The sequence below is a fragment of the Mastomys coucha genome, unplaced genomic scaffold (genome assembly GCF_008632895.1).
Source record: "Mastomys coucha isolate ucsf_1 unplaced genomic scaffold, UCSF_Mcou_1 pScaffold14, whole genome shotgun sequence".
NCBI lineage: Eukaryota > Metazoa > Chordata > Mammalia > Rodentia > Muridae > Mastomys > Mastomys coucha.
Genome location: NW_022196896.1, coordinates 83,560,604 through 83,574,670, shown reverse-complemented (window position 1 = coordinate 83,574,670; position 14,067 = coordinate 83,560,604). Strand labels below are relative to the sequence as shown.

At 42.9% G+C, this 14,067-nt stretch overlaps 1 long non-coding RNA gene across 1 annotated transcript; it reads right to left on the bottom strand.

Annotated features, from left to right (window-relative positions):
* Positions 1-222: 222 nt before the first annotated feature.
* Positions 223-1,337, bottom strand: LOC116088446. Its single transcript, XR_004117897.1, has 2 exons — positions 1,238-1,337; positions 223-459 (listed from the first exon to the last, which is right to left on the bottom strand). It is a non-coding gene; the product is annotated as an uncharacterized LOC116088446 (long non-coding RNA).
* Positions 1,338-14,067: the final 12,730 nt, after the last annotated feature.

Below are 14,067 nucleotides of genomic sequence, written 5' to 3'. Positions count from 1 at the left end.
AGAATTGGCCCTAGAGGTTTCATATGTTTGATCCTCAGGGTGTGGCCATGTTGGAGGAGGTATTTCATCTTTGAAGCTCTCTCTCTGTCTCTCTGCCTCTTATGGATAAGGGTTGAGCTCTCAGTTACTGGCCAACATCAGGCCTGCCTGTTCCCATGTTCCTTGCTAAGCTACTCATGGATTCATCCTCCAAACTGTTAGCTCTCAGTAAACAGTAAAAGCTCTCTTTAAATTGCCCTTGGCCATGGTGTTTTATCACAGAGATTTAGAAGTGACTAGGACTGGATCCTAACATGTCAAGTCCTTAAGGCATTGCCAATTTCATTTCTTCATTCCTGTCTACCTTTCCTTGTTGATTCCCTTTTCAAGTGTTTGCTGCAGCTTGCAGAAAGTGCGTAGGAGTGTCAGGTGGTTCCACCGTACTCAGTGCTGTGATTTGCTGAAGCCTGAGCAAAGTATCTGGGGGAGAAAAGGAAGATCTGTGTCCATGGAGGTCATTGGCATCTGTCATTTCAAGACTATGTTGGAAAGTGCTCTACTGTTCATTTTAGAAAGGAGCTATGATGTATCATCTCTATGAAGAACGTGAGCAAGGATGAAATTTTCCCAGAACCAGTGGGAGAATGACTAGAGATACACTGTACAGTTTCGAGCAATAGTTTTCATAAGAGATTATATTGCTGAGATCTATGAACACCTGCATTTGAATAGATGACTTCAAAATGCCCCAAAGCTGTGTTTAAGGGAAATTAATTGTACTCTTTTCTCCTCCATTTTCAGATCTAGGAAGGGCTGGGTTGTGTTTAGAGAACATTGGTTATAGTTACTTACCCAGTTTCAGACCCAAGTCATTCATTCCCAAAGCTCCTAACAGTCTGGATTATAGGGAATTTGCTACTGAGTCTCCAGAGACTAGGGAGCTGCCTTTGCCCTGGTGGGAGTTGCCTCATACTTTTATCTATTCCCAAGAAAATTACTAGATAATACATGGAAACTACAATATGAGACCCTTTACTTCAACTCTGGCTAACTCTCAAGAGATAGTCCATCTTTGACCATCTCAGAAACTCCATTGAGACCAGTCGAGGTCTTCACTGTAGTAAAATCATGTTCAACTTTTCCTCTGCTGAATCTTAACTTGTTCTCCTCCTCCACAGATGGCATTCCCACGTGTTCTCTCATGAACTTTCTCCAAGACAGGAATTGTAATCTCAGAATATATTTCTTAGGGAAATACCTCACATGGTATCAGGCGTCGTTTGAGAAAGCAGACAAGGAAATTCAATTTTGGAGCTATATCATTCTCTGGCCAGCTGGCAGGAAGACAGCCCTGGTGGTCCTCAGCAGAACACTGAGCTCATCCACGTTCTGAGACCTTATGCAGTCGCAGAATTGTTAAGACTATCAGCATGACTGGGGATCGGATAGTAGTAGAGTGAATGCACTCAGATATCTTAAGGTTGGCGAGATCGTAAAGAAGGTATCACTTCTTTAATTGTGCAGGGCATAAACTATTGAGAGGCCTCGTGTGATAACTTTCCACTGTAAAAGATATTGAGACTACCATCATCTACCAGCAGGAATCATTGGGGACATACATAGACTTACTACATGTGACAGAGGATAGAAGAAGGTTCTATTCTTGGTCATAACTCAAACAAGGCTGTTAGGGCTCCAGGAAAAATTGTATCTGAAATACAAATAGTCTGTTGTGTTAGAATTAAGCCTTAGCTGATCACATATAGGACCCTGAACCTTGTAAAAGCCAAGGGGCCTGAGTGTATCTTTTTCTGTCACTGGGAAAAAATAGCTGACAGAAACAATTTAAACAGGAAAGGTGCATTCTAGCTTACAGTTCAGAGGATGTAGTAGTGAAGGCCTGGTGGGAAGGGCTTGTGACCATGGCAGCAAGAGTGTCAGGTGCTGATCACTGCAGTGGTATTCAAGGAAGCAGAGGGCTCAGGATGGAGACCAGGGGTGGTGGGGCCAGTTCCAAACCCAACCGCTTAGCCTGCTTCTGCTAGCTGAGCACCATGTCACTGAGTTCTACAACCTCCAAAAACAACAGCTCAAGTAGGGACCAAGGGTTCAGATATGCTCATCCGTGGAAGACATTCAACATGAATGTCTCAGTCTCTTCTCAGTAACTAGACCTGGACTGATTTTCGAGAGTTCCTGAACCAAAAGAAAGGTCTCCAGGAGGGGAAAGATCTAAATCACCATGTACACAGATACATATGTTCAGCCATGACCCTCCTATATTTCCCCCTGAAGGACCTAAAGGCTATTGAATCAGGATACTTATGCCTGGTGAAGGGCAATATTCAGATTCTTGTGCATACTGCTGGATCCAGGGTTGTAGGCAATACTGATGTATGAGGGGCTGAAAGGCTATTGTGCTCTTCTGTTAGAGTGGGGGATTTCTAGGATAGTAGTAAATAGACCCCTGGCCTAGGTTCAGCTGATAATGGATTCACTGGGTCTATGGGCTTACCATCCTGTGAGGAGTTTCTAGGCTTTAAATGTATAATTACAGTGTACGTGCTTCCTGCTTCCTGCATTTTCCCCCTCCCACATCACAGATCCCTCAGATTAAATGTTAAGAGTGATCATGGGAAGAAGCCAATTGGAAGTATTTTAAAACTGTCCCTAATCACATGCTCATCATTACAAGTAAGATAATAGATAACAAGTGATGTTATGTGTAGAGAACTAGTAGGAATCTGTATTGCTCCTCAGATTTAACTCGAGGATAGTAAACTTAAGATATTCCCATTAAACAAGTTTCTGGCTCCTTCAAAAGACAATGGATCACAGAGCATGGCAGTGAGCTTCTGCAAGCTTCATCTAGGTATTACGGTAGCCTGATGTGCAGGTGCCACACAAGAGCTAGCAGATGAACATAGAGTTATTAACGCAAGGCCACGCACTTGGCAAATATCTTCATCCTCACCTTCACTAGGAAATAAGAGAGAATATAGCTCGCATGAAAGAGACAACAGTGCATATTTAAGGTCTTTCCTCAGGATTATGGTAACTCTCTTTCTCTTTCATAATGCAATAGGACTCGAATCTGTATCAATGTCCTGAGCATTGACATACTGACCCACCTTATCAGTTGACGACATTGCAACCATCAAGCCAAACAACCAAGGTAGAGCTGCTATAACTAGAGGTCCTGGTAAAATACACGTACCGAAGAGGGGAGAGGAACCCTACAATGACTCAAAGCATGAATGTAGACGTGATTCAAGTTCACCCATGTAAACACAAAACATACTGGCTGGCTAGGATCAGGTTCGTTGATATTTACAGAGTGTTTATTATGTGCTAGGCCTTGGGAATGTGCCACCTGCTTTGGGGAAATCAGACAGATAAAAACTCAATCCTTTGACCCATTGACAGAAAGAGCCTAAGGTGTTAGGAGGCAACTTCAATTGCTCTAAATTCTGTTTTATACGTTTTTTTTTTTTTTTAATCTAATGTTTGTACAAACACTGACTGCAATGTTACTCTCTATCCCTGGGTAGTGCAGGATGTTCTGATGGAGTTTACAGAGGCCCTCTTCATCTAATGGGTTAAATGGCCATGCGTAACACATTTAAATTATGACTTATACTTTTCTCATTTACTGTTTGTTTTTGCTCTTTCATACCATAAAAAATTAATGAGGCTGAGAGCCTTAAACTGGGTTTTATGTATTTAAAATAATTATGATTAAAGGTCTTTTACACATGTGTACTTATCATGAATTCTTGTTCAAAGAACTATTTTTCATGGTTCAAGAAGCAAAATTAATTTAAATCGGCAGCTGATGCACAGCTCTCAACTCTGTGTGTCAACTGGACGCTGCTGGCGTTTTTTACGTAAAGCCTCCTTTGATGTAATAAAGAATGCTGGCCTAAATGATGTGCCTCATAAAGGGAGGGGAGGGACAGTCATTGTCTGAAACCCACAGGCCCATGTTCTGGGTCATGTCATGAGTCACAGTGCTCCATTGTCTTCATGGTTACTACTATCCTATAGTTGATGTGGCATGACTGAATGGTGTAATCAAATGCTAATTTTACATCTACATTAGTAGAACTTTAGGTGACTAATCCTCTAATGTGCCTGCCATTTCTGTTTCATATCAAGGGGCAAACTCACCACTACTGCTCATTCAGATCCTCTGACTCATGGCTTTGTGAGGATGGAGGAGATGCTGTACCTTTGCTGTGCGTGAGTGAGCATGGCAATCTTCTATTTGTTCTGAATATCCAGAACTCCGCTGTTCTGCCTTTAACATGGCTGGATTCCAGGGCAAAGTAAGAGCCGTGGTTCTGTGTAGTTCTCTGTGTGCATCTTCCTGGCAATCAGGTGCTCTTGTGGGACAGAGTGTGTAATTATACTTCAAATAGGAGCAGTTGGTCACTTTTCTATTCGGCATGTAGCTATGAGGGAAGCTACAAACAATGGGCAGAACACTCTTTGTGTTAGCCTGAATTTATTCGAGAATATTGGAGTGAAGAGTCAAAGGGTTTTATTCTTCCCTTCCCAGTTATGGAGGAAAGAATAGAATACAGTCTTTGTCTGAATAGTTCATTTTAAAGTGCTATGCACGGGGATACTGCATGAATAACTAAAAGCTCCGTGGCTCAGGAGAAATCTATTTCACGAGGAGGAACAAGCATATGCCATCTTTGAAAGGGAAATGATCTGGATTCTGTGAAGTAAAGTTTTTGATGAGATCTTGAATATGAAAAAGTAGCATCAGAAGCAACAAGGCATGTCATTTTGAAAATTTTCTGGCTTTGGGCTCAGATCTTCCTGTCACCTCCCTGAGCCTCAGTTTTCTTACTGCTGCCACTAGTAGAACACACCACATTTCCTCCAAAGATCTGGGATCCTGTGGCATGCTAAGATTTGGGGTGGTCATGCTTCTCTTCAAGTGACCCCCTACTCTTCATGAAAAACTTGTGTTGAATGTTCAGCCTTTAGCCAGCCCAGGACCAAGGGAAAAGAGATATACACAGGATGTGTTACTAAACATGCAAGTGATGCTGAGAGATGAGAAGAGATGAGAAGATACCGGATCAGGGCTCAGACTGCTGGAAGAGACCATAGTAGAGGATTACAAAGTCGATCATCAATGGGAGGAGAGGCCCATGGCTCTGTGAATGTTCTGTGCCCCAGTGTAGGGGAATGCCAGGGCCAATAAGTGGGAGAGAGTGGGGTGGCAAGCAGGGGGAGAGAGGAGGCAACAGGGGTTCATTCTTGTTGTTTTTGGTCTACTTTTTTTTTTTTTTGGAGGGGAAACTGGAAAAGAAGAAATCATATGGCATGTAAATAAAGAAAATATCTAATTAAAAAAAACACATTAGTGTGCCTGTGAGAGCTAGATTGAAGTGCAAGCTTCATCTTTAGGACTAGATAGGGCTTAGGCAGAGCAGGAAAGCAGGGCCACTCAGATAAGCTGACAGAAACCCAAATGAATTGGGGCAAGGGGGGGGCTCTCTGCAGGGAGCCTTGAAAGCTGGGAAGAGCAACTGAACACATTCAGCCACATTGATACAAAGTGTTGTGCAGCTAGTGTTCCTAATAGAAACACGCCCTCCTGTCGGGGGTGGGAGAGGTTCTTGAGACCAAAAAAGCTCACAAAACTCCAAGGGAACTCACAAAGACACACAGCTCAAGGGGCTTTTCCCTCCTCCGGGCTCTGTAAGTAGGAGGCTGTTTCTGGGACAGAGTCTCTCTTTGTTGGAGCTCCCTGCACAACCTGAGTTGTCACTCACTCTTGGGTGGGCATTTTGATGATACAAATGCCAGAGAATCAGCCATGTTCTGTAAGTAACCCTAAGAAGCTCACTGGCTCTCTCAGCTTGGCTGGACTCCTCTCTTTGGCCCAACTTTGGTGCCGTATCTTGGGTTAACAGATTTTTGTTCGCATTTCCCTAGGAAAAGTCATTCAACATAAGGCCACAGTAGATTGCTAGGTGAAGTTGAGGTTTGTGAGAGAGCCCACACCTCCTAATTTCTGGCTACTGTGAGGGTGTCTACCAGGCCAACCTAACCAGACCTTCCTTTTCTGAAGGACACACTTACTCCACTCATCCTTTCTCATTCCTACCCTCCATCTTAGTAGCCAAGCAAGCACCAAAAAGACAGGGAACACAAACATCTCAGCAAAAAGCAACAGTAGAATTCTTACTGTTCCCATGGCAACTGGCTCAGGAAAGAGTCTAGTGCCACACCACACTTTATTGTCTGTAGAAGTCTTGCCCATCCCTGGGCTTGTCCTAGCACTTCAGAGCTCTGCTATTCCTATTGGCTTCCAAGATGAGGCCTCAAATATTGTACCCTCCAGAGGGATGGATTCTGTGTCCTTTCATGGTGATAGGGACAGAAGTTGTCAAAGGATCAGACAGCTTTAAGTATTCTTTAAGGGAATCAGCATTTTTCTGTCTTTCAGAGCTAAGTGCCAATGGGTAAAGATGAACTTGGAGTGCACCGTGCCAGTGACAGGAGGAACTCAAGTAGAGGGGCTAGCTGTTTGTACTTACCTGAGATGACTCAGATGCCACAGGGACTCCAGGGACTTCTGGGCTCCAGTTCCAGGACCACCTAAAAACACCTGGATGCTCAAGGGAAAGGAAGGACTGGCTGTGTCAAGGATCTCACTTGCCAGGAGCCACTCTGTTTCATTTGTCACTTTACCTTGTAAACGTTACAGAAAGTCTTTTTTGATCTTACAGACTTTTCATCTCCAGTGTAAGCATTGTCATCCTTGTCAAATGTAACTCTGTGTTGGCGATTTGATGGTGAAATCCTATTCATTTTTAAATTAAAGCCTAGTACCAAACCACAACAAGGGTATTTTCCTATTGTCCTCTCTCCTTCCCGCACCCCAATGACCTCAAATATTTATAGCTTTATATAAGTAAAGCTTTTTTTTTCTTATATTTACCCTCAAATATTTCAGGAAGTCATTATTGTCTAGACACTGAAAGGGGGTCAGTAAACATTTCTGGAAGTGAAAATTCTTTAGGGACTTTATTCAATAGTAAGAGCAATTAAATAGGACATATTATTGAACAGTCGAAAGTACTTGCTTCACAGCCTACACACTTAGCAGACCCATCATATACCAAGCCGATACTTAATCTCAGAGCCATATACAGTGAACAACACTATTTTGTACATGGATATGACTTTCCCCCTTCAGAAAATACTTGACACTCTAAGTAGAAAAGGAAGTAGTGAATTATGTATTAAAGGTACAATTAATGCATTGTGTTGTAATTTTCTTTGGTCTAAATCAAATCTCAATGACAAAGTGGTAGAAGTTTAACAACAGTCATGTTCATTCGATTGAAGGATGCATCTCTGAAAGATATATTCACTATGCACTTCAGTTTGCCATAGTTCAAGGCCAGACACGTGGAGGGAAGATGGATGTGTCAATGGCTGAATTCAATTTACAGTTTATCCTGCTACCTGTAAGGCAATTCTTTTTTTTTTTTTTTAATTTTTTCAACTTTGTACATTTTTTAATTGAATAATTTATTTGTTTACATTTCAAATGTTATCCCCTTTCCCAGTTTCCCCTCTGCAAGCTCCCATCCTATCCTCCCTTACCCTGCTTCTATGAGGATGCTCCCCCACCCACCTACCCACTCCCACCTCACTGCTCTAGCATTCCTCTACATTGGGGCATCAAGCCTTCATAGGACCAAGAGCCTTCCCTCACATTGAGGCCAGATAAGACCCCTTCAGCTCCTTCAGTTCTTCCCCTAACTTCTCCATTGAGGTCTCTATGCTCAGTCTGATGGTTGGCTGTGAGCATCTGTATTGGTCAGGATCTGGCAGAGCCCCTCAGGAGACAGCTGTATCAGGCTCTTGTCAGCAAGCACTTCTTGGCATCAGCAATAATGTCTAGGTTTGGTGTCTGCATGTGAGATGGATCCCTAGGTGACACAGTCTCTGGATGGCCTTTCCTTCAGTCTCTGTTGCACTTTTTGTCCTTGTATTTCTTTTAGACAGAAGCAATTCTGGGTTAAAATTTTTGCGATGGGTGAGTAGCCCTAATCCCTCAACTCAGGCCATGCCTAATCTTTGGATATGGTCTTGACAGGTTCTCCCTCCTCTTTGTGTGCTATTTCAGCTAATGTCATCCCCATTGGCCCTAGGAGGCTTTTGCTTTCCTGGCATCTGGGACTTTCTGGTTGCTACTCCCTAGTTCCCCATCCCCCTTTGCTACATAGCTCGGTTCAATTTCCTGACCCTCTGTACATCTCCTCCATTTCCTCTCATACCTGATTCTACCTCTCTTCCTCCCAAGTCCCTCCCACCCTCTACTTGCTTTGATTATATTGTTCCCCCTTCTAAGTAGGACCAAAGCATCCACTCTTTGGCCTTCCTTCCTCTTGAGCTTTATGTGGTCTGTGAGTTGTGTCGTGGGTATTCCATGTATTTGCCTAATATCTATTTTTCAGTGAGTACATACCATGTGTGTTCTTTTGTGACTGAGTTACCTCACTCAGGATGATATTTTCTAGATTCATCCATTTGTGAATTTTGTGAAGTTAATGTTTTTAATAACTAAGTAATATTCCATTGTGTAAATGTACCACATTTTCTGTATCCATTCCTCTTTTGACGGACTTCTGGGTTGTTTCCAGCTTCTGGCTATTATAAATAAGGCTGCTATGAACATAGTGAAGCATGTGTCCTTATTACATGTTGGGGCATCCTCTGAGTATATGCCAAGGAGTGTTATAGCTGGATCCTCAGGTAGTACCGTGTCCAATTTTCTGAGGAACCATCAGACCGATTTCCAGAGTAGTTGTATCAGATTGTAATCTCACCAATAATGGAGGAGTGACCCTCTTGTAATTTTTAAGGATGCTAAACATTTCAAATTTTGTGTCTAACTTGAAGTTCTGTACACATACAAATACACACAATATATGTGTGTATACATATATATGTGTATACATGTATACATGTCTATTTATGCATACATATACATATATGTATATATGTGCACACACACATGCACACACACACACACACACACACACACACACACACACACTTATTCTTTTAAGATAGCATTTCTCTGTGTAGCCCTCATTGTCCTGGAACTTGTTGGGTTGACCAGGGCTAGTCTTGAACTTGAAGATCTTCCCTGTGTCTGCCTCCCAAATGTTGGGATTAAAGCATGTGCCACCACTTCCCAGATTCTGTTACTATTGCTAACATCACACTGTTGTAAAACTACACAATTTTCTACCATATAATTGTTAAAGTTTTACTTGTGCTATATTTTTGAATTAGCACCACTGTTGTTGTGAGACAAATGAAAGTTTGCATTGTCCCTGCCCGTTTACCTGCACAGGCACCTCCCTGCTCCACATACCCACAGCTTCCCCATGATCAGCATCTCTCTCAGAGTGATCAAAAATTTGTTGTGAATAATAAACCATTACTGACACTTTTAATGATCCACTAATGTCAGTTAGGGTTTACTGGGGGAGTCATCCAGTCTGTAGGCTTCAACAGGTTTATACTGACATGAACCTACTAAACAGTGTATCAAACCCTGTGTTCTCAGTTATCCTTGTGTTCAATTTTCTGTCGTATATATTGGTACCAAACTCTCCTTTGATGATCCTGACACTGAGGAAAGAAAGGCAAGATTCACTGGCTATGGGGAACATAGCGGTCTATAGTCAGGCTTAAATTAAGGCAGCTTACAGGGAGGGATGCTAGAGCATATGACAAAGCTTCATTGTGACCATGCCTGTCCCCTTCAGGGATGAGCTGAGGATGTGTGAATATTAGCAGTGGGGATGGGAAAAGTGGGGAGAGCTGATGGTCTCAGCACAGATTTTCCAAAGATCCCATGCACATCCAGAGTTCTCATGACAGAAAACACACCTGCAACAGGCATTTCACACATGTAGGTGCACAGTGGGAATTTTTCATGCTCATAACATTATCTTGTAAAGTAAAAAGCAGGCAAAACTTTTTTGGACTGTGTTAAGAAGTAGCTTCCAATATTATCTCTGAGTGCTTTGTGATGGTAGCATCTTGTCTAGAAAGTGTGATTGCAAAATGGAAAAAAAGAGAGATTCAGGCAAGATGATTAATCCATGTTTTACTAATATTAGACAGATTAAAACAGAATGGAAAATTAGGTTATAGAGTAATTCAATCCTCATAGCACATGAGATACCATTACTATAACAGAATACCTGAAATAATAACATTACAAGGAAAGGTATACTTAGGCTCATGTTTTCAACGTTTCTAGCCCATGATCAACTAGGCCTTTGCTTTTAGCCTGTGGTGAGGTAGCATGTGGTGGTGGTGGTGGGGAATATGGTAACATTCACCTCACCAGCCAGGGAGCAAAGAGGAAGAGGGAGGGATTGGGACCCTAAAATCCCCTTCAAGTGACTCAAAGACCTCCCACAAGACACTTTCCTTTAAATGTCCCACCACTTTTCAGTAGTAACTTTGTGAGGACTAAGACTCTTATTCATGGAACTTTGGGAGGCACGATCCAAATTGCAGTAGTACAGTTGAGTTTATTCTACATTGTCATCATGATACAGTAGCTGACAGAGGACTGAACTCACAGAACACAGGGCCATGTTCTCACCAGGGTTTGCAGTGGTCATATTCTCTCCCAGAATGACCCATAGGGTTTGTTTGTTTTGTTTTGTTTTTATTTTTATTTTTTGTTTTTTTTTAACTTTTATTGCATTATGATGAGAAAAGTTACATGATTTCAATTTATCTGAATTTGTTAACATTTAAAAACATTTTAAGTAAATAGAATTAAATCACATTCTTGTTTCCCTTTTGTACCCCAACTCCTCCCAGAGATCCCCGCTTCAATACCTACAATATCTTTTTTGTCATATTCCTTAAAATTTATAAAATATTATAACAATAAAAATAAGTATAAAAGTTGTTTGATATAAAACAACAATTTAACAGTCTTATGTAGATGCTTGTCTACAGCAATAGTGAGAATACATTTTTCTGAATATAAATTTTAAATAACTCCAAACATATAATGTAGAGAGCTGTTCCGAGAGCGAGCAGTCTCATAAACAAGCCCTCATTTGGCTAAGCTTACTGCCATTGGTTGCTTCCGCATTTGGTAACCTATCTGCTTTTGCTATGTGGCCCATTGGGATTGGCTCAGCTTGGGAGTACTTAACGGCCAAGGGTGGGCCAGAAGGTGGGGCTTAGATGACAGGAAGGCGGGGCTTAGATGGCAGGAAGGCAGGGCTTAAGTAACGGCTCCCCAGAGCCTGAAGGCAGGAGAAGTAAGAAGGAGAAGCAGGAAGGAGATGACTGTTACAGCGTTCCTGAATAAACTGCTAAAAGGAAGAGTTTGGGTTGCGTCTTTCTTGTTGGTCGAGGCAGACACAACAGTTGGAGGCCCGGCCGGGGTAAAACCCCTTGAGACTCAGAACCTTTTGCAGTCAGGGCAGCCAGCTTGGTAAGTTCCCAGGTAAGTTGGGGTAATAAGGACCTTGGAAGTAGAGGCAATAAGGACCTCGGAAGTTGGGGCAATAAAGACCTCAGAAGTAGAGGCTATAAGGAGTAGTGAACTGAAAGTAAAAGAAAAGTAACAAAAAAAGGGTAACAAAAGTAACCATGGGCGCTTTGCAATCGCACTCAATTTTTCTGGCTCTTCAAGAGCTCTTATTGTCAAACAAAAAAAAAAAGGGGGGGTAACAAAAGTAACCGTGGGCGCTTCGGAATCGCACCCAATTTTTCTGGCTCTTCAAGAGCTGTTATTGTCAAAAAATTTAGAAATCAAGAAAAGTACACTGGAGAGGTTCCTTAGTGAGTGTGACAATGCTGCCCCTTGGTTCACAGTGTCTGTGAACCTCACCCTTTCATGCTGGGATAAATTAGGGAAGGATCTCGACTTCTCCTGGGACCAGGGTATTTTGAAAGCAGGGCTAAGACCTGTGTGGAAGCTTGTTAGTAGCTGTTTGGAGGATCAGTGCTGTTGTAAGGCCGTGGAAGAGGGGAAAGCCGCCTTAGAACAATTGAAGGAGGAGCGTTCAGTAAAATCAGGAAAAGCAGGTTCAGACACGGACTGGTCTGATATGGATGAGGAGTTGCAAGCTCTAATTGAGAGGATAGAGAAAAGCTCCCTTAGGGAGAAGCAGAAGAAAAGGGGGCCGGAGACTGATACAGGCCCTCCAGGCTGTGCACCACCAGCGCCCCCTCCATATAATCCAGTTAACAGTGGAGGATTGGGTCGCTCCTTTTGCCCGGAGGTTTGGTGAGCGGTGAGGTCAGAGCTCCAGCTCACCTGCCCAGTTTTTCAAGATGCTCAAGGAAACAGATATGAGGAACTGCTCAATTTTAAAGTAATTAAATCCTTGGCTGAATCTGTTTGTACTTATGGCATTACTGCCTCTTTTACTTTAGCTCAGGTGGAGACTTTTAGTAGACATTGCATGACGCCAAGTGACTGGAGTGGTTTGGCTCGTGCTTGTCTGAGCCCAGGGCAGTATTTGGATTAGAAGGTATTTTTGACTGAGTATGCTAGTGAGCAAGCTGCTGCAAATCACGCTGCAGGAAATCCTGCCTGGGATCGAGATATGCTATAGGACAGCGTAGATTTGCTAATCAACAGACAGGATATCCAATGCAGGTGTTTGAGCAAGTTAACCAGATTGCCATAAAAGCTTGGAAGTCTTTACCAAATAAAGGGGAGGTGAGTGATAATCTTACTAAGATCTTACAGGGAACCATGGAGCCCTTTTCAGACTTTGTAGCTAGATTGGTAGAGGCTGCAGGCAGAATCTTTGGTGATCCTGATACTGCTATGCCTCTGATTAAGCAGCTGGTTTACGAGCAATGCACTAATGAGTGCAGGGCCGCTATCACTCACTACAAAAACAAAGGGTTAGAAGCCTGGATGAAAGTTTGTAGAGAGTTGGGGGGCCCATTGACCAATGCGGACCTAGCAGTGGCCATTGTGCAGCTTACTCAGAATAAAAGAGGAAATTCAGGAGCTTGCTTTAAATGTGGCAAGTTAGGACACCTAAAAAGGCAATGCCCAGAAAGAGGAAGTGCAGTGAATGCAGAAACTAGCCAACACCCAAAACAGCCTGGACTTTGCCCTAGATGTAAAAAGAGGAACCACTGGGCAAATGAGTGCACGTCAGTAAAGGATATTAATGGACAACCTTTAACTCAAGATTATGGTGGAGCTCATTCAAAAAATGGGCAGAGGGGCCCACGTCCCCAGGGCCCGCAAATATATGGGACAGTAGAGAATCAGGATATAGAGCAAGCACAGGAGAGATGGCCCACCCTCCATCATCCGAGGGACCACAGAGAGCTACTGCAGGCTCGGCGGGATTGGACCACCGCTCTACCACCAGACTTGTACTGACTCCCCAGATGGGGGTCCAGTTAATTGAGACAGACTTTAAAGGACCCCTAGAGCCAGGGACAGTAGGTTTGCTCCTTGGCAGGTCATCCTCTGCCCTGAGAGGATTGATGGTCCATCCGGGTGTGATTGATCCAGATTATACAGGAGTGATTAAGATTATGGTGGCATCCCCTAGAGGGATTGCAGCCATTTCTCCAGGAGATAGAATTGCCCAGCTAGTCATCCTTCCTAGTCTGCATGCCAAGTTTGCGGCCAAGACACAAGAGAGAGGGGAGAGAGGGTTTGGCTCAACAGGAACAGATTTGACATTCTGGTCTCTGGATTTAGATCAAAGGCCAGTTCTTGAATTAAAGGTAGAAGGAAAAGCTATCCTAGGCCTACTTGATACGGGAGCAGATAGAAGCATTATTGCAAAAAAGGATTGGACAACTGGTTGGCTGGTACAGGCTTCCTCTCAGACCTTACAAGGCCTTGGTTATGCTAAGGCTCCAGATATGAGTGCAAGACAGCTGAAGTGGCAAGATAAAGAGGGACATTCCGGAATTATGCAACCCTATGTGTTAGAGTTACCAATTTCCTTATGGGGAAGAGATATGTTGAAAGATACGGGGTTTAAGTTGAGTAATGAATATTCTGACACCGCCCAA